This window comes from Lampetra fluviatilis, chromosome 29, assembly GCF_964198595.1.
Source record: "Lampetra fluviatilis chromosome 29, kcLamFluv1.1, whole genome shotgun sequence".
NCBI lineage: Eukaryota > Metazoa > Chordata > Hyperoartia > Petromyzontiformes > Petromyzontidae > Lampetra > Lampetra fluviatilis.
The window spans coordinates 7635196-7653671 of NC_136303.1; the positions used below are offsets into that span (position 1 = coordinate 7635196).

The 18476-nt window shown below is 52.5% G+C and overlaps 1 protein-coding gene across 7 annotated transcripts in view; it reads left to right on the forward strand.

Moving 5' to 3' along the window:
- BCL9L (BCL9 like) overlaps nt 1–18476 on the forward strand; it is a 170943-nt gene that overhangs the window by 70596 nt on the left and 81871 nt on the right. The window lies entirely within an intron of this gene.

Here is an 18476-nt window from a genome sequence, read left to right on the forward strand (position 1 = left end):
TGATTCCTGGATAACATCACTGGTGATGATCTGAACGGTTCCTGGTTATCCTCTAGGTCGATTCAGCCTTAAATGAGTACCTTGTGCGGTGCCACGGTGGCGAGATGTTAACTCCCTCGCCTGGTATACAGGAGGTCGATGGTTTGCACCCGGCCATGACGTCTGTACATTTGGAGTTTTTATGTTCTCCCCGTGGTCATGTGGATTTTTCTCCGGGTCCTCCGGGTTTTCTTTCCACATTTAGAAACATGTGTTTAGAGTATTCGGCTGCTGTAAATTTCCACGTGATAAGCCACTTCGGTGAGCTATCATTTGTGGTACGGCCGCTCCTTGAAAAACAGTTATATAGTTCAGCCGGGCCTTACCTGGTAAAATAAAAAAATAGTTTAGTTTAATATAGACATCAGCACTGGAAATAAAAAAAGTGGCTGTGAGTAATGTGAGCTATGCCGCCACGTCACGCACCGCGCCAGCCTTAAGAGAGTTTTTTCCTACAACGCCATTTGTCCCAACTGTCCACAGAGGCCGTATCTTTCTCTCAGCGTGGGGATGTGTGTGGAGCGGTGGTGTAATGGCTCACGTGCTGTTCTGTGATGTTGGTAACCCGAGTTTGATTCTCAGTCAAGGATAATAACATGGTGTCTGAACCTGCCCGGGGCTTCCCCGAGGTCAACTTAACCTTTAAATAAGCATGTAAACATCAGCACTGGGCAGATAAAGATAGCTTGATGTGATGCTTGCCACACTGCCACGCACTGACCTTAATAGGTGCTCGCTAACAGCATTTTCCAGGCAGTGAAGCTACATGGGGTATCTTTGCCTCCGTGTGTGCGTCTAGTACGAGTGCCACGTGTCACAGTGGGATGAAGACTAATGAATATTAATAAACACTGCATTTTGGCTAAACACACAATCTAATAGCTCCGGGTTTCAGTAACCATCCCTCAGCACAATCTGGGGCAATAAAATAGTTGTGCTCTAAGGTACTATACCATGAATTGTAATATAACAAATTACCGCATTACTAAAGTCAATCAATTGGATGATAACACCTGAATATATAGAGGACTGCAGAGCTTGGGGGGGGGGGGGGAATCTGGCATCGTTGGTTCACCGCCTGGTTGCTGCCTTCCCCGCTTGTCTGTGCTGGCTCCTCACGCCCCCTGAGTCGTGTTCCCTCTCTTGGCGAGCGAGTGAATACCGTCACACCAGAGGTCGCAAACGGGTTTTGACTGCTTACCCGTACCCTTACCCGGCCGCACCAGGGTCGCAAACGGGTACCCGTACCCGTACCCGGCCGTACCCATACCCTACCCGTACCCGGCCGGGTACGGGTAGGGTACGGGTATCGGGTACCTGATTGCGACCTCTGGGATGAAGCCATGTTGCAGGCGCGGGTGGGTTGATTCTAGGAACTTGAATTCTGAGAAGAGACAAGACGTTAGGAAATGAGTGACAAACGGTGACTCACCAGTGACTCATGGTCTACCCGTACCCGGCCGCACCAGGGTCGCAAACGGGTACCCGTACCCGGCCGGGTACGGGTAGCCGGGTATCGGGTAGGGTACGGGTATCGGGTACCCGGTTGCGACCTCTGCCGTGCAATGGCGGTGGTGCGGTGTTGACTACCTCGCTTGGTACGCAGGAGGTCGTCGGTTGGATCCCGACCTTGACGCCTGTATACATTTAGAAACATGCGTTTAGAGCATTTGGCTGCTATAAATTTCCACGTGGTAAGGCCATTTCGTTGGGCCATCATTTGTGGCCAGGTTGCTTCTGAAAAAGAGCTGTACAGCTCAGTGGGCCTTACCTGATAAAATAAAAATCGTTGAGTTTAGTTTTAAAGGTTGATGTTATTATTCTGTATATATAGCCACATGAGAGTTTATTATGCTCGGAAGCTTGGTACAGAATTGTCTCCATGGAAATTTAATTTTCGTGGAGACTTGACAACCAGCGGTGGGAATTGAACTGCGGCGACTGACTTTGGGGCAAGCGGTGAGGCCACGGGGCTATCGTGGCACAGGCCGTGTGCCAGCCACGCGCCTGCGTACCAAATATTACCGCAGGTGTCATTTCTCTTTTCACACCGTTATTATGGCCCCTTCAGTACTTCACTTCATCAATTGCCTAACGTGTTTTTAATGGCAAATGAGAAAAACGGCAACGTACATATTGCGCGTTAATATACTTTATCGCCGGCTATTTTTCTCGCGTAACAACAGTTGTTCACCGAGAGTATTGCGGTAATTAATCACGACCGGCTGACGTTACGACTTTTAGTCCGCTGCACAATGTTCCGAGCTTTAAATTGTCGTTCCCCGGCACTTTAAACGTTGCCACGTAAATTTTTTCGGCGACTTTAGCAAAAGTCGCCCCCCCTCCCCTTCCATAGCGAGCTTACTGATCCGTCCAGTCGGTCTCATCGCATTAAATTCAGAATGCAAATCGGCTGCCGTCGGGCACAATATCGGCGTGCCCAACGGCTGCAGGACCTGCAGCGTGCCATTTCGCTCTCTGATGTTGTATTCAATCAAGTGACGGGCACCGTGCTTGTGAGATGGCGCGGGTTTTTAAAACGGAGCACCGGGAACACAACTGTTGTTAAGCATTGACTACGGTGCCGCAACATGTTCGACGGCAGCCACCGAAGGATAACTCACGTCGGATGTTTAAGACGGACTTTTTAAAATTAGGCAAAAATTTGTTTCGACGCATTTGCGCTGCGATTTGAACCACCACTCCAGCGACACGCGGAAACAAAAACCGGGTGTTATTGGTTGCTGCGCAGCTGCGTTGTCAGCGGAGGGGAGGTCGATGCAGACACATCCGCGGTTCTTCTGTACTCCTATGCCGCCCACGTTCACCAACCCACGCCCGACGTGCACGCTGAAGTGTGGCCACTTGCAACACGCGCGACGTGGGGAAGGCCCTCATCCGACAGTGGGTTGCCCTGCCCGCGCGCGACAGAGAGCCGCGCTTGCCACAGCGACCCGCACTGCAGCACAAGGCGAAATCGCCGTTTATCGCAGTTCATTTTTTTTGTTTTGCCCACAGCAGAGCGGGGGGGGGGTGGAAAGCCTTCCGCCGAGGCCTCGATTCGTTTTAAACGCCACACTCACGCGACGTGGGGTCCTCTTAAAAGTTAAACTGCAGAGCCCAGGAGATTAAATAAAGTGGGTTAAGACGGATCACTGCGGGGTGTGCGCTGCGCGCCTCGGAGCCTGTTGTTTATTGGCAGCGATGTCCACCCTGCCCTCGCAACACACGCTTATTCAATAAGAACGCGTGTAAAACGGTCGCCCCAATTCAATACCTTTGACGTGCGGCCGCGTTGTAAATATAATAACCGGTATTATTCAACATTGATCCTCTGCGCGGAGCACTAAAGGGCTCGCCTCGGCCGCGCTGATGGCCACACACCGCGCTGCGTTTTTACGTCGGTTTAAATTAATCGAGAAATATATATGCCCCGGTAGGTTACGATACACAGAGCAAATGTGTGGTTTGGTGAAGGGTGGGGAGCATCGTTGCGGCAGCATAGAAGTACTGTACAATAATAGGTTGTATAGTACTGCCCTCTGCTGCCCACCGTGTAATCTTGCAGGCTACAGCACCTGTTATCCATGGTGGTTGCCCATCCAATCCCTGTCCATGCCTAAAACCTGCTTAGCTTCTGGGTTCTGACGAGATCCGGGCACATTCCGGGTGATTTAGTCACAGCAATTTGGGTGCAGGTGCGGGAGGCACACGTATATAATTATTCTTAGCCAAGCCGTTTATTTCACGAGCGATCACGTGCCGGGAGTGCTGTTGGAGTCTTGTTTTGAGCCGCGCTGGCGAGATTTAAACTACCTTGCTTGGTCTGCAGGTCGATCCTGACCCTTACACCTGTATATTTGAAGTTTGCATGTTCTCCCCGTGGTCACGTGGATTTTTCTCCAGACCCTCCGGTTTTTCCCTCCACATTGAGAAATGTGCATTTGGAGTATTTGGCTGCTGTAAATTTCCACACGGTGAGCCACTTGGTTGAGCAATCATTTGTGATAGCCAGGTGACTTTTGAGAAAGAGCTACATAGCTCAGTGGGCCTTACATGACAACATCTTTACAAGTTTCATAGTTTTGGTGAGGTGAGGAAATGTCTCTCCGTGGTCATCTGAGAATTACATTGGGTGGGGAAAACTAGAGCCGTGGCCAAAGGATGGCTTCAGTGTTCGTGAAAATCTCGGTGCGCAACGTGGCGGCATCGCTTGCGCTATTCCCAGCCACTTTTCTATACCCAGTGCTGATGTTTACACACTGCACAAGGTGCTCCTTTAAGGCTGAGTCGACCTAGTGGATACCCGATCCACTTCAATGGGGGCATCTCTCAACCAACACTCGGCGCTCGCTCACGCCCTGATTGAAAGTGGTTTGCCTCCAGGGCAGTCATCACTTTTTTTGCCCCGAGTGTATTCCAGTTGCGTTATCAAATGAAAGAAACAAAATCGTGAGTACATTGGTACTCGCCCGCATACTTACAGTTGCAAGGCTGTCACGAAGACGCTTTTGCTTCACGGACATTGTCTGCGGTAGATTCACAGCAGGGGCAATTTAATTCCTTAGCTTCATTCAAGTAAGTTATTTTGAGGGTTATTTTTCAAATTTCGCGAATTCGAACCGTGGTCTAACATTTTTTTAGAATAGCTTCACGTGATCTTTAACACCTACGGTAAAGCAGCTCGTGTGCATTTTTACGGTTAATACACCCACAGTATTAACCAGGGCGGCCGTTCGGCTCGAATCCCTGAACTTCAATGTGCACCTCTGCAACAACTGGCAGACAATATAACCTTTGTTTTGGTTGAGTCATTGTTGACCGGCATGGGAGCGTCTACTCTGTAAGAGGAGGGCTTTCCCAGATTCTAACTGAAGTGCTCAGCAGTGCCAAACCGGCCGCGTAGCCGCCGCTGCTGTGGGTAACAAAAAAAATCACGGCCAACAGAATATTTCATTGTGCAGTCATTGGTGACGGGGCTGAGCAACCCCACACCTCCGATTAGCACGGCTGGCTACGTACGGTATGAAAGAAGTTCAACGTACATACGAATCATCAGCGGCGCTACGCGCTTGAGAACCCGGCTGAATCGTTGGGACGTCGGATTACACAGGGCTCGGCACCGAGAGCCGTCACCTCCCCCGGCCCTCAAAGTTTTGTCACGTGTCGGCGTTCGCGTAGTCGAGCGAGAGTTGAGCGTGATGGGGCAGGTTGGGAACAGGGCTGTTAGGAGACACCACATGGGGACGGTCAACGTACATCCCGACATCTGGATATGGCCGGGGTACCGGGTGAGAGCTGCATATTTAATTCACACTGCAGACTTTGACCGTTTATAAAAAGGAAAACCTACCAGGTTTGGTTTTTCTTGCGACCGAATGTTTACCGTCTCGAGAGAGCACAGCTCCTCGGAGAGCGGTGCAGCATCACCCGTTGTTGCACTGTACTTCTTTAATCCCACATCTATGCTCCCGTCTTCACCAACCCACATTGACTATCATGCGAAAATACCTTGTTTGTACCAATCCTGAGTGGTCAAAACACAGTCCTGTAAAAACCATTGTTGTGATTTTAATTACTGCATTTATTCGCCCACAATCATTAAACATTTAATTTTTTATGAACATCCACGTTACAAGGCGAACAGATGCATTATTGATGCACTGCAGACAGAGCATATTTCCAGCAATCAGGCATTCATTATGGCATGCTCGATTGGTCCAAGGAAGTCACGTGATCTCAGATTCTCCCGCGTGGGATTGGCTGCGGGGGATGTCTGCCCTCTTCCAATCTGCCCTCTCTAAAGTCGCACGAATAACAGCAACATCTCCGAAAAGACATCCTGTCACTTTTCATACCGATTCAAGTTGACTTTCCACAGATAATACATGCCGACGGTGCAGACGCTCATGTGTGAACGTCTTTGCGTTTCTAAATCAAATACTTTTTAATTAAAAACGAGGTCCTTCGTTAAAGCTCCAATCTTTAGCCGTCCACTGCTGGATGAAGGCTGCCTCACACTGCGTCAGTCTCGGGATTTGCTTGACCATACCTCACCGTGCTGGTCAGTGCTGGTTGGTGAAGGGCATTGCCCAAAAACCACTTCACATAGCACTTGCCAACAATGCTCACCGTGGTCAGGAATCGGACTCGGAGTGTGAGGTTCATCGCGCAGTGCGCGAACCACAGTGCCACTGGCTCCCGTCCACAGTTGTCTTCATTATGTGATCACATTCCGACACGGACTCTGCGATACAAAGTGTTCTTTGCAGATGCATAACCTGCTATTTAACTGCAGTTGACATGACTCACATGTGTAAAACCCCCTGGTGGTACTCGTATTGAACATGCGCGCATTTAAAATAATATACTGTAGAATTTATAATTCTCAGTTAAATACGTTGTTTTTGATTATCAAGATCCATGCTTTAGATGGGGAGGGGAGGGAAGTGAGTGGACTGACTTGTGGGTAATGATGAGTAAGCTCCCAGAACGCACCGCTGCTGCGTTGGACACGCATGGAGACTGGTTAGAATTTACGCAGCCATACCTATTCTGCAGCGACCTTCTAAATCGGCGCCTTGCTCATACTCCATTGTGCTCACAGTGGAGTTGTCCGAGCCAAAAGAATCAGCCACTCTGCTGCCACTGTTGGCCAACCCCAGCCTTCCATGGCCAACCACCTTCGCTGTACACCCTGGAAAGGTGGCAGCAGCAGTAGCAGCGGCGGTGGCAGCTTTATCCCGTGGCTTTTTTCTGCGAGCGTCCGAGCTTGGTGAACAGAGAGGGTTTCTTGCCCGGCTGTTTATCTTCTATTATCCCATAAATATGCCTGGCTCGTGGCATTAATCCCTGGTGACTGAAAGACGCTGGAGGGTGAGGGGCGGGGGGGGTGCTGTGTTGGTGTCACGGAAGGGGAGTTGGGGCTGGCTGCCGGTAGTAGTCGTCATTCAGGCCAAGGAGTTGGGTGCCACAGCGGAGACGCCGTGACGGGGGCCGAGGGCCATCGGAGACCTCGCCGTCCCGGCGGAACACGCGTGCACACACCCCCCGCCGTTTTATTTTGTGCCCTCGGGCCAGCCGCCCGCTGGGCTGCAAAAGTGGCAACTCCTACAGAGGTGGGATTTTTGCGCTGTTGACTTTTAAATACCCTGTGGTTCGTCCGCTCCTAAGCTCGGCTCGTACAAGCTACCCTCGGAACAAAAATATTTTGCTTCGTCAAATGTCGTGGTGTCGAAGGCCAGAGCTGGGCAGGAGTCGCAGTTGAACGAAGGGGATGAATCAAAAGTATATATATGTAATTTTTTATGACCGGAGAAAGAACTGAGATGAGGGTACGCTACGTGCCGTATCATGCCGCGTGTGTACCCAGCATTCCCACACCGGTCGGCCGCGCAGCTCAAGAAATTAGTTTGTCGTTGACCACTCAGAAACCGCGTTATAACAGGGGTGCGCGTTCCGCATTGTGCGAAAAGTTTCCCGAAAAGAATAACCGTGTCATAGCGAAAACGCATTGTGTGAACACCAGGTTGAAGCGCTTTTAGAAAATGTATTTCATATAATCGAAAGCGGCGTCCCGCAATTGCGTAAAGAGGAACATTTTCAATCGGTGAGTTTCACTTGCTTCTGATCGGACGTGTGGAAACCGACAGAAAATGCAACAAAACCCGAGAAGTGCACAAAGAAGGGTGAAGAGTTGCTTGCAGAGAATTAATGACATAGAGAGACGGAGAGAGGAGGACATGGATCAGAGAACATCGTTGTGACTCTTCAGAAACGTAAGTGGCCTTGGGCAGGATCCATCACTGGAAGGAGTACCATGGTGGGGGAGATGTTAACGACCTCGCCTGGTATGAAGCAGGTTGTGGGTTCGATCCCGACCCTGACGCCTGTATTTTTGGAGTTTGCATGTCTCTCTCCCCGTGATCGTGTGGATTTTTGTCCGGGTCCTCCACTTATTCCCACCAACATTTAGAATGAACGTCATGTTTTTAGAGTATTTGGCTGCAATGCATTTCCACGTGGTAAGCCACTCCATTGAGCCATCGTTTGTGGCCAGGTCGCTTCTCAAAAAGAGCTGTATCGATATAGCTCAGTGGGCCTTACCTGGTAAAATAAAAAGTAGTTTAAATAGTTTTGTTTAATGGTTGATGGCTGATGGACGAGGGGGCGTCGACCACGGAGATGGAGCCGAGAGATCGTGGCGCATGAAGGAGCTGTCCAGATTCCTACTTTGCGAGACCGGAACAGATGGCAATAACTTGGGGAAGCCTTCATTCATCAGTGGATAGAATGCGGCTGTTGATGATGATGAAAAATTCTAAATGCTAATTAACTTATATATTGGAGAGAAAAAAAGTAATATTTGTTTTCTTATGACAGATGGTGCTTAACAATGCTAAGCAGCAGTTTATAGTATCAGTGTGTGGCTTTCAAGTGCCAATGAATCAGGTGTTTGGCATTTCCTTAATGAGATCTAAAATGTAGGATTTCGAGCATTTTTTCAGTATGCAAATCAGTCCGCAGAATGAACATGACTGGAATTTATTTTCAAGTTGAAATTTTTTTTTTTCAATAAACCCTGCCTTCACTTTAATTGCTGAAAATTGCCGACCCTATCCATGACGAGCCGAAAACGGGGGGGGGGCGGGGTGGGGGCCCACGCTTTAATAATGAAACGCTGGGTGCCTTCAATGATGGCGTGTGCGGTATTTAAAATGTCATATTGTGACTCTTGGGATCAACTTTGCAGATATATTGAATTAAGCATTCCATCAGCCTGTATTCTGTGTATATGTAGAGGTGTAATTGTGTATGGGAGCGGATGGCAAACAAACACAAGGGGCGTGGTTAGGGCCGTACACATAGGAGGTGGCCACACCGACGTCCGCACCTGCATCCCCCACGGGCCCCTCCCGGGGGGGCCGCGGACTATAAGAGGGGGTGAGCCGGAGGGCTCGAGGTCGAGGTATCAGCTTTAACCAGCGAAGACGGAAGACCAGCTAGAATAGGCCCCGGAGCTCCCCTGGCTCGCTGTCCTTATAAGGGCCGACCAGGGCAAGCCGGTGGCGTGGCCCCGAGAGCCCAGACTGACGAGCAGGTCTGGGAACTCAGGGGGTCGGATCCCAGCTTGACCAGGGCTGGGACAGGTAGCCTCCCCTAGCTCCCTAGTGGAGGACTTGGGCTTAGGTTAGCGGGGCTTAGATGTTGTGTCTCCCTGTTAGCCGAGTAAGGGGACGTTACCCCTTAGGTCCTGTGTATACTCGCTAACTGTATACAAGTTGTGTTAATAAATAAGTGTGCCTCCGATCCCGTCGTCAAGCCTCCTGAGTAATTACTACATCTGGTGTCAGAAGTAAAACGTCCAAAGATGGACACACGAGGGACGACACGTACCAGGGAGTCGGAGAGGGAGGACACCGCGGCCGAATCACCACCAGAGATGGCCGAGGTCGGATCGGAGCAGCCGGGGCCGAGTACACCCGCGCCGCTACGACAGGAGGGGGGGGATGCGTCGGCCGAGGGACTTCGGCTGGCTCACTCCCGCCTGGCGGAGCTGCTCTACGCCGCGGCCGCCGTGTTGGAGGAGATCACGCGGCTGGGAGCTGGAGGGGCTGCGCGGGAAGACGGCAGCAGCCGACGCACGCCGGCATTTCCCGCCACCCCGACGCGGCTCGCGGTTAAATTTCCCGCCATCACTACAGTGCGAGCAGAGGGCGGGGCCGGCCTGCGTCAGGTGACTGCTGAGGGCCAAGCACGAGCCGTGACATCATCAACGCCGGCCAGCGCGTCAACAACGGAGCGACCGGCGATGCCATGCTCACAGCCCGCCCACACTGTAACGTCGGCTGGGAACGAGGGAGCGAGATCCGCAGCCACGGACGTCGCCTTACAACAGCGACTGCCGCCTCTCAAGGAGTTCGTGGGAGCGGCTGGAGATTGGGGTGGCTTCAAAAGGCGGTTCATCGCTCATCAAGAGATGGCGAACTGGACGGACGCCGAGGCACTATGCGCGCTGCCGGCGATGCTGGACGACGACGCCCTGGCTACCCTCACCTCGGCGCCTAAGGAAAAGCGCGCCACGCTGCACCTGGCGCTGCAGCTGCTGTCAGCCGTCTATGGGCCGCCTTCGGACTGCAGGCAGCTGTTCCACGATCGGCATCGGGGCGCCAACGAATCGCCCCTGGCCTTCCGAACGGCTCTCCTGGCCCTGGCAAAGGCAGCTTTCCCGCGGATGGACGAGGAGGGAGTGGACGCCATGGTGGCTGAAAAGCTGCTGCTACTCGCCGATGAGCTGGACATCGCCGTCTTGGCTCAAGACGACGGAGAGATGTCGTCCCTGCTGGTCGCGCGCCACATCCACGGGGGCTTGCGGTCCCTGCGTCGCAAGGCTGCCAAGGGGGTGGCCGGCCATGCCATGGCGGCCACCGCCCTCCCATCAGAGGAGGTCTGCGGGGTGGAGCGGCGGGGGGAATGGAGATCGGCGGCACCGCAGGCTCGGAATGGACCGAGCCGCCAGGAGCAGCCCAGGCCATCTGGGGCGCTCACACGTTGCTACAACTGTGGCCTGCAAGGCCACGTTGCGTCAGGATGCCGGGCTCCCCGTCAGCGCGGAGCGACACCTCGTCAGGACGCCACGCCGTCTCCACCCAAGCTCCAGCAGAGAAATACGGCGAGTTGTGGCACCTCACACGTTTGGCCCATGCACACATCCGACACACACGCACGCGCTCAACTGAACAGGGTTCGAAAATCGCCGCCCATCGCGCGCGATTGTTCTGAAATGCGGCGAGCGCTCCAACCGGGTCAGTGGTCGGAGCTCGCCCATCGTGTCGTTGCTGCGTCGGCGGGATCATCGGTTGTGGTCGGTCATATTGATGGGGTAGAGGTGCGGATTTTAATTGACACAGGGGCATCGGCGACCATTATATCTGATTTGATTTATAACATCCTTCCCGTTCAAAGTCGTCCCTTGCTCCCTGTTGACGTGCCATGCTATGCTGCTAACGGGGGCTCGCTGGGCATTATTGGGCAAATCCGCGCCAAAATTTGCATTGGAGACATTAAATTATCCGGGCCTGTTTTGGTTTCCTCCTCACTCGCGGTTCCGTGCCTGTTGGGGACGGATTTCTTGGCCAAAATGCCCATCCGTATCTTGATTGACCAGGGGTGCATCGAGCTCCCATCGGGCCGACGTGTTACATTTTTGTCTTCCCCCACCACGGAGCGTCGGGCGTTTGCCACCGTGCAGGCGCTCGTGACAAAAACTGTGCGCGTACCCCCGGGGGCTCAGATGCTCGTCCCTCTTAGGTTGCGTCGGCCGTTTGCTAAAGGGGTTGCGGATCGGGGGGTCTTGTTGGGACCATCTCGGGCCGGGGTCAATGGACCCGATTTGCTAGCGGCTCAGACCATGGTGAAAGGGGATGGGGACCCCTTCATTGCAGTCCTTAATGTAGGATCGCGAACGGCCGTGGTTCCTCAAGGGACCGTGCTTGCACACGCAACGCCGGCGCCCTATGAGGAACCACTCGTGGGTCAGGTAACCACCGATCCTCCGTCGCGACCGCATTCGGACTGTGATGACGGATGGCTGGATGCACTTTGCGCGGGATCTGTGGATCTGTCCGATACGCAGCGTGCGCAGCTGCGAGTTCTCCTGAAAGAATTTGCCGACGTTTTTAGTAAACACAAATTTGATATTGGTTGTACTAAATTGCTGCGACACCATATTGACACGGGTGACAGCGCGCCAATCCGCCAGAATCCCTTTCGGCTCAGTCCCGCCGAAAAGGATCATGTCAAATCGGCTGTTGATGACATGCTAGCCGCCGATATCATTTCCCCTTCCAACAGCCCGTGGGGCGCACCGATCGTTTTGGTGAAAAAACACGACGGCTCACTGCGGTTTTGTGTCGACTTTCGGCGATTGAACAAAATTTCTGTGGCAGATGCGTACCCGCTTCCTCGAATGGATGAGTCGCTCGATGCCTTGGCGGGGGCGCGATTCTTTTCCACCCTCGATTTACTATCTGGATTCTGGCAGCTTCCTCTGGATGACGAATCAAAACCTAAAACTGCTTTTCGGACACCGCAAGGTCTCTTCCAATTTAACCGCTTGCCGATGGGCTTACATTCTGCGCCGGCAACTTTTCAGCGGTTAATGGAACTGGTCTTGGCAGGCTTGCAATGGGATTCGTGTTTAATTTACTTGGACGATGTCATCGTCTTTAGCAAATCCTTCGAGGAACACCTCCAGAGGCTGCGTGCTGTTTTTCTCAAAATGCGGGCTGCCAATTTAAAATTTAAACCGCAGAAGTGCCATTTGCTCCGCGAATCGGTGCGGTATTTGGGTCACATTGTTGGGCGCTCGGGGATATCCACTGATCCCGCCAAAACAGAATGCGTCAGCTCCTGGCCGACTCCCACCTCGGTGGGAGAGGTCAGGAGTTTCATTGGGTTCGCGTCGTACTATCGACGGTTTGTGGCTGACTTCGCTACGATCGCGAAACCATTGCATGCCTTGACGTCCAAGGGAGTCAGGTTTCATTGGGGGCTGGAGGAGGAGGCTGCTTTTCACGCCCTCCGGAATGCCCTGGTGGGGGCTCCGCCGTTGAATTACCCCGACTTCTCACAACCCTTCTTGCTCGATACAGATGCAAGTAACACGGGCATCGGGGGCGTGCTGTCCCAACTCATTGGGGGCGTAGAGCATGTGGTGGCTTACGGTAGTCGGGTACTGTCTCCAGCGGAACAACGGTACTGCGTTACCCGTCGGGAATTATTGGCAATTGTTTATTTCATTCAGCAGTACCGCCCATATCTGTACGGTCGGCGTTTCACCGTCCGTACAGATCATGCGGCCCTACAGTACGCTCTGCGGGTTCAACAACCATCGGGCCAGTTGTCTCGATGGTTGGAGATTCTCCAGGACTACGACTTTGTCACCACATATCGTAAGGGCGTCCGCCACACGAACGCTGACGCCCTGTCACGGTTGCCACCCACTTCGGAGTGCGCTTGCCTCCTGGGTTCGGGGCGTTGTAGGCCCCCGAACGTCACCACCGATTCGGTCCTCGTGGCCGCCGCCGATGCGCCTTTGGCTTCGGGTCCTATCGAGCAAGAAGGGAGGGATTCGTTGCTGGGGTTGTCGGTCGCGGAATGGGGACGCCTCCAAATGGAGGACACCTCCCTCCTCGCTCTGCGCCGTCGCGCAGGGGGGGTTGGGCAGGGGGTGGCGAACATTGACTCGTGGGGGTTGTTCCAGGGTCTTTTAATGCACTGGGACGGAAAAACCCGCCGCCAGCAGCTCGTGGTGCCTGCAGCATTGAGGGGTAAGGTGGTATGGGCTGTTCATGAGCGGCTTCTGCACTTGGGGGTTCACAAGACCTTTGCCACGCTCCAGCTTGATTTCTTCTGGCCGGGCATGGCAAAGGACGTGGGGGATCTCCTGGGGTCGTGCACGCAATGCGCGCAGCGAAAGCCACCAGCTAGGGGGTCCAACCCTCCGCTGCAGTCCATAAAGGTTTCCCGGGTTAACGAGCTCGTTGCGCTAGACATACTCGGCCCATTTCCCGCTACACCCAGGGGGAATAGGTATTTATTGACAGGGGTCGAATACTTCACGAGATGGCCTATGGCCTGGCCCCTGGCCAACCAGTCGGCAGCAGCCATCGCGGAGGCCTTTGTCCAGGGCTATGTCCTCGACAAAGGTGCTCCGGAACGGCTGCTTACTGACCAGGGTAAGAATTTTTCGGGAAAACTCCTCCGCGAGGTGTGCGACCTCTTGGGTACGGAAAAAATTCGGACCTCCCCGTATCACCCTCAAACTGACGGGATGGTGGAACGGCTACATCGGACCATCACGTCTATGCTGTCCCAACAGGTGTCCGAATCCCAGACAGATTGGGACCTTCGCATAGCCGGTGTGTTGCAGGCCTACAGGATGGCTCCCCATGCGGCCACCGGATTTTCCCCTTTCTTTTTAATGTATGGCCGCGAGGCTAACCCCCCTGTGACGACCCAGCTGAAGCTCTCGGCGCCTCAGGCGAAGTCTACCTTGTCCGAACACGTTAAATTTAACATCAGCAAATTGTCTGAGGCGCGGGAAGCGGCCGTGCAAAATTCTGAACTCCGCCAGAAGGCGAACGAGAGGCTTCGGCTGGGGCGGGTACATGTGTTCAAATGGAAACCAGGGGACAGGGCATGGTTGCACTGTCCCCAGGTGCCACTGGCAACCTCGTCAAAGTTGGTACGGCCGTGGCGGGGGCCAGTGGAGGTCGTACAGGTCTTACGGCCGCAATGTGTTCGCGTCAAATGGGGGAGGCGTCGGTGGTACGTGCACCCCTCAAGGTTGAAACCGTTCATTGCGCCGGCCCGTGGTTCACACACACACACGCATGGCCAAACGTGTGAGGGGTCCGCCGACTCCCCGACGTCGCTGCTCTCGCCTAACATGACGTCAACTGTTCCATCTCCAGGTGCAACAGGAGTGACGGGTCCACGCCCGCCAACCCCTCCCGGAGGGGTCGGGGGTCACTCGGCAGCGACGCCAGACTCTCTTGCACCCGGACCGTCACCAACCACCACTGAGCGTGCCGGGTCGAGCCCTTGTGACGGGCCCGCCGCGAGAACGCGCGCCAAAACGCGCAGACTATTGTGAGGTCGGCCGTTGGGGGGCCCTTGCGGACAGTGGGGGAGGGACATCCGGAGCGCGTGTATATATGTTGGGTTTGCGGAATGGGGTATTTATTCGGGAGGGTGCGCCGGGTTATTTTTTTCTCTTTCTTCTTCTACCTGTTCCTGTTGTTGTTGTTGTTGTTATGACTGTTATCGTTCTTGTTAAATTTACGCGAGGCACACACGGTTTTGGGGAGGCATGCACCTTTATTCTGGTTTTGTTGCAGCCGGGGACGGCTGCGAGCTGTACAGGGGGGGGTGATGTAGAGGTGTAATTGTGTATGGGAGCGGATGGCAAACAAACACAAGGGGCGTGGTTAGGGCCGTACACATAGGAGGTGGCCACACCGACGTCCGCACCTGCATCCCCCACGGGCCCCTCCCGGGGGGGCCGCGGACTATAAGAGGGGGTGAGCCGGAGGGCTCGAGGTCGAGGTATCAGCTTTAACCAGCGAAGACGGAAGACCAGCTAGAATAGGCCCCGGAGCTCCCCTGGCTCGCTGTCCTTATAAGGGCCGACCAGGGCAAGCCGGTGGCGTGGCCCCGAGAGCCCAGACTGACGAGCAGGTCTGGGAACTCAGGGGGTCGGATCCCAGCTTGACCAGGGCTGGGACAGGTAGCCTCCCCTAGCTCCCTAGTGGAGGACTTGGGCTTAGGTTAGCGGGGCTTAGATGTTGTGTCTCCCTGTTAGCCGAGTAAGGGGACGTTACCCCTTAGGTCCTGTGTATACTCGCTAACTGTATACAAGTTGTGTTAATAAATAAGTGTGCCTCCGATCCCGTCGTCAAGCCTCCTGAGTAATTACTACATATACATAGATATGTATATAGATTACCGTTATCACCGGGTAGGTTCGTGCATCCTGCACTGAATCTGGCTTCCTGTTTGATTTCTGGCTGTGGCTAACATCAGAGGTAAGCGATGTCTGACCCAATCCTAGAAACCTTTTCAGCAGCCCCCCACTCTGACCTTTCTGGTGAAGTGTGGTCAAACAACCCCCATAATCATCATCCATCCATGGGTTAATAAAGGGATATAAGTCATAAGTAATAACCAATAGGAGAACAGTTAAAGATCCATGGAGAGATGTATCAAATATAAAAATATTTTCGAATTATCAAACCCATTTCTAAAGAAGGCATTTCTCCATTGAGATAGCAAGAAAAGCATGGTAAAATACTCATCAGAAGAGGAATCGGGCAAGGAGATTCTCTTGCGACCAAGGTTACTTGTAGCTCCACTCGAATATATTTATCCAAAGATTAGATTGCTGAAGTTAAAAGCCTAAATATATATCGAGACTTTTCTTTTCGTCCGTCTCCAATGCACGGACGACAGAGTCTGCGGTTAACGAGCAGTCGAGAACGAACTGCAGGCAGACGGTTGTAGAACTTCGCAGAGAAGGCTGCTTGCTGAGTCGGCCTTGGTCGTGATTTGTGAGAAGGCACGCGTTGTTTTAAAAGAGCGAATTTGGTGCAGAAAAACCTCCCTTGAACCGAAAGTGAGAAACGTTTGGTGCGACGTTTAGTTTTTCTTCTGTTGTTGTTTTGTCAGGTTTACAGCGAAGTTCACCGCCCTCTCCCTTGGGGGGCAGGAGTGTCGACAAGCAACCAGACCCTTTTGTTGTAGCTCTCTCGCTTTTAAAGGTCCAACTTTTTTACTCCGTAGAGTTTTATGATCGGCCGTTTCGCGGGCCATTACCGACACTTTGGACGTTGGCTGTAAAGTGAAAAGTGTTGAGTTCCGTTTGGCAAAGTTTGAGCAAGGTTCTTGACGAGAATGGGGAGAGAAGTGAACATCGCCCCCCCCCCCCCCTCTTCGCTCTGATGCCAAAGTTTGATGGGGCGTTTGCCTCATTATGCGAACTCTTTTTCTGCACCCATCAAGTTGGTGGGTAGCGCACCACCACCGCAATGGTAACGCCCACTTGCATTTGTATCGCGTCCGTAACGTGACTTGACATTTCTAGGCAGATGGGAATAGTTACCGGGGCCACCGTCATTCGCCTGTACAATGGCTCAGCGTGTGGATCTTAAGGCTTATCCACTTGCTTAACTATAAGGGTAAAGGATTACATATGCATTGAGCGCTTAAGCGCGTATCTCATTGCCGTTGAACAGTCCGCGTCTTTAATTAAGGATGCTAAATGCCGATGTTCGAAGGGTCGCTGTTGGCACTGATGAGGCAAACACATGGCAGAACCCACGTGGAACGAGACAAGAAAAAATGTGGATCATCATAACTTCTCCCCAGCCTGCAGAAAAATTACCCACAATTACCAACATCTTTTTACCAATCGTGATGCACAGGGCTTCCCTGCACACACACGAGCCCTGCATCATATTCAAAATCAAACAATGTCTTTGGTGATACTGTGGACGGGCAGTGGCACGTTAGCACAGATAACAAAGTCTCAATGCAGTCGTCAATTCTGCCACTAAAGGGAAACATCTGCATTGAGATGACGTCATGGGCATAGTCCTTCCCTGTAGCACATGACCGCTTTCAAAGTGGGAAGAGAAGAAAGTCGTGGGTTATTGTGGGTTTACTCTCCAACACAACGGTCTGCTAAAGTAGAAACTATTGGGCATGTATTGTTAACAGGACGGAGCTAATTGGCTGTGTCGGGTGGTGGTGGGTTAGCGACATGTGTTCTCATCCAAAGAACCTTGACTTTGAAGACCTTGACTCAGACGCTGTCTCTCCGACAGACCTGTTCTTCACCTGAGGACGGCTGCTTGCGTTGTGGCCGCAACGTCGTGAGAATTGTATTTTATTATGTTTTATTATTTTATTATTTCCCTTCTACGTGACTTTACCGAAAGAACCAAGAAGATGAATCCCTGCAGTCACGAAAGCTTTAAATCGAAATTCAGTAGAGCAGTGTTCTTCATTGTAGGGCCAGCGGACAACTGGCAGCCCCTGGTGGCCTTCAGTGCGGGCCCCTGACGTACGGCCCCCGACAATACACAACACGTGACAACCACCCCTTGCAAGGCGGTGTCGTGGCCCTCGCACTGATGATGTCTTATCGGCGAAAGTGGGCCCCCCTTTGAAAATTAGCGAAGAACACTGGAGTAGAGTCAGACCCATGGTCTTTCGTAACCAGCACTCTCGATACGACTGTACACACGAGTGCATCTCAGGACAAGCAAGTACGTGCAAAGACCCTTTGTGCCACCTTGAGTGAATGTCGTGAGATCACAGGTGTGTGTGTGTGTACAGAGCTGGATTTCCATTTACATCGGCGCGAATGTACGTGCGTGCGTGTGTGCGCGCCTTTATTTATTTAATGCTCAGTCGCATACCGCCAGCAAGCTTTTTCATATAAAAAATAAAACAAATGTGCACCTGTGTATAACAAGCGTTGCATTTTTAGCATTTTTGTTGTAAAAAAAAATGTGTACATTCTAATTATACACGCAAACTCGTAGCCTCCTTGTTCACGAGAAAACATTGGTGATGCTTTACCTCCATGATTAAAGCTGTGACATCATCAACAGCAGCAGCCCCGATGAATCCACTGTTGGATGAAGACCTCCTAAAGCTGTCGCCATCTCCTGTTCTTGTGATGTAACAAGTTCGCCTTCTAGCTACACACAAGATCATTTCCATCGCTCCATTGTTGTGCTGCGTCAGTGGTAGTCATTTCACATTCTTATGACAAGGACCATCCACAGAACAATCATCATCGACTTTCCACCAGTTATTACAACCTTGTCAGGTCGTGTTCATTTTACCCATCCCAGAGGGATGATGAT